At 45.9% G+C, this 2762-nt stretch overlaps 1 non-coding gene across 1 annotated transcript; it reads right to left on the bottom strand.

Annotated features, from left to right (window-relative positions):
* Positions 1–1577: 1577 nt before the first annotated feature.
* On the bottom strand, positions 1578–1711 carry LOC122117398. The gene has a single exon (XR_006149145.1). It is a non-coding gene; the product is annotated as a small nucleolar RNA SNORA70 (small nucleolar RNA).
* Between the last annotated feature and the right edge of the window lie 1051 nt (positions 1712–2762).

The raw sequence follows: 2762 nt of genomic DNA, 5'->3' as shown, positions 1-2762 counted from the left end.
TAGAGGCCAGAAGGCAGGACCTGCGGTGGGCAGAGATAGGCTCTGATCACATCTCTGTAGGTAACAGTAAAAGGGCCTTAGATGGAAAGGTTAGTCTGTTCCCCATGACCCCCTTGGAGGGCTGGAGGAAGGAAGGTGCTACTTGTTCCTTGATTTGGGTTTTGGCCTCACACTTCCTTTCACAGCAGAACTATTGGAGGAATTGACACCTGAAGACACATGCGACTGTATGGAAATCCTACATATCCCCTCCCCACCCCATCTCCACCCACCTCCCTTCTTCTGCTTCTGCTTCTTTTTCCTGAGACCATGTGGAACAAAAATGAAAGATTAATCACTTTTCCATTTTTTTTTTCTGAATGAGGATGAGGAAGTCCTTCTGTAATAAAGCAGTGGGTTTCAGAGCACATTTGTATTGTTAGCATTGTCTGTTCTTTTTTTTTTTGGTCATGGGGCTTGAACTGTGGGCCTGGGCGCTGTTCCTCAGCTCTTCAGCTCAAGGTAAGCGCTCTACCACTTGAGCCACACTGCCACTTCTGGTTTTCTGGTGGTTTATTGGAGATAAGAGTCTCACTGACTTTCCTGCCCGGGCTGGCTCTGAATCATACTCCTTAGATCTCAGCCTTCTAAGTAGGTAGGATGACAGGCGTGAGCACCAGCGCCCGGTGCATTGTCTGTTCTTGATCCCCAGGCCCAGGATCCACTGGGACCATGTCCCACTCCCAGTCTGTTAGTGCAGAAGCTAGGCCTACTTAGCCTTGCCGCCCTGAAAGCTATTTGTTGATTGGTGTAATAAGAACTGAGCTCTAATATCTCCATGTGACAATATCACTGTGAAAACCACTGCTTTGTATAATTAATATGGGCTTAAAAAGGGAATGAAGATGCAATGGCATTATCTCATCAAAGAGAGAATAGCAATAATGATAGATGAATGATATGGTTCTGCCTGTAGCAGAAACTAAGTGACTGTGGTGGAATGAGCAAGTAGAACACTAAAACACTTGGTGGTGACTTAATGCATCCAATCTCTCCACTTCCCCCCAGAAGTGTCTCACATTTCCTGATGCTCTGGCTTAAACGGGGGCACTGTCTATAAGTAGGTTCCACAGGGCTTCCCTGCTCCCCTCCCAAGGGTAAAAATCAGCTTGAGGAGTTCTCTGTTTTTGACCAGAAGTAGGATTTATTAGTGGACAGGAGTAAAAAGAGGACCAGACTGGAAGCCCTCATGAGTGCAGGGTCCACCATTGGTCAAGGCCTATCATTGGGAATGACAATGACCCTCATTGAGATGAACCATCCTCAGCCAATGTTTTAACATTGATCTGCATTCAACATGGCAAAAACCGACTTCTTGGAGACATGGATCTTCTGGTGTCCAGGAGACTTGAAGTTAGCCCTGAGGAGACCCAATTCACATGTCCTTCTTCTGTAGCTTGGTCCTGAAGGATATGATGACTTAGTCAGTAAGGTTTCTCGCCACTATGTTCTATAACTTTCCAAAGGGATCCATATGCCTGTCTGGAGCCTTGGATGAGAGGAAGATGAGGCCGGAGACATGGATGACCATTGGAAAGACCTTTCTCAATGATCTCCCAGAGCAATCCAGAGTCAGGACAGCTATGCGCACTCCTGAGGATGAGGATATTTGCAGTCATTGCACATCGAGTCCCCACAAAGAAAGGAAAATGATGGGCTTAATTGGCAACAGAATACAAAATACAGAAGAGGTGGGTTTTGTTGTTGTTGTTTGTTTTTTGTGGTACTGATCTTTGAACTCAAGGCTTTTTACATGTCATACAAGCTTTTAGGTTACTTTTTCAGATAGGATCTCATATTTTTCTCCCAGGCCAGGCTCAGACCAAGATCCTCCTCTCATATAGTTGAGATGCCAGGCATGTATCACCACACTTAGCTTATTTGTTGAGGTGGGGTGGGGACTCTTGCTAATGTCTTGCCTGGGCGGGTGTTGAACTTCCCAATGTGTTTCTTGAGTAGCTGGGATTGCAGACATGCAAGAAAGTGACATTTTAAAATGCTAACCTTTGAAGATGCAGGGCAGGAGAACTGAGAACAGAAAGTCATCACATGGCCTGAGGTCACCCCATAGCCCAGGGCCAGTACAGTCAGCAGGCAATGGAGAGAGTCTAGCACCGGCCATCATTGCCTCTCAGAAATGTAGCATGAGATCCAGGAGGAAGATTTTTGTGATGCCGAAGTGTTTTCTGAAGGTCTGCATCACTCTAAAATTGGGTTTCCAAGTGACTCTGAGGACCAGACTTCTGTTGATGAGAAAATTCTTTGTTTTGTGAAGTAGTAGATTCTGTGTAAGTTTTTGGAGCCCCTCTGGCCCTTTGGAAAGCCAGTGGCTTCTAAACAAAGCATCCTGCACATACCCCAAGGAACAATGACTTGGAAGCTTACACTCCTTTTTCTCAGGGTTGGGTTTTTTCTTCCCCGGCATATAAAAAAAGTTTCCAGTCTGAATCTCTGATCCTTTTGATTAATCCTATTCAGAGGGAGAGGTTGGAGACGAGCCTGGCCTGGCCTGGCCTGAGCTGTCAGAGAGAAGAGGCAGATATATTGGTCAGGACAATTAGAGAGAGATGGATCTGGGCATTAGAGGCTTTGTCCACAAGTGCTAGTGATTAGGTTAGAGTCCTCTGGACAAGTGGATTACTGTTGGCTGACTGGGTTCACTCAGACAAAGAGAAATGAAAGACAGCTTTAATCAAGCCTAAGCCTCATTCCCCAGCCAGGCA

Source organism: Dipodomys spectabilis, unplaced genomic scaffold, assembly GCF_019054845.1.
Source record: "Dipodomys spectabilis isolate Male_0828 unplaced genomic scaffold, ASM1905484v1 ptg000140l, whole genome shotgun sequence".
Classification (NCBI taxonomy): Eukaryota; Metazoa; Chordata; class Mammalia; order Rodentia; family Heteromyidae; genus Dipodomys; species Dipodomys spectabilis.
The sequence above is the reverse complement of the archived record's forward strand: the minus strand, read 5'-3'. Positions and strand labels throughout refer to the sequence as shown.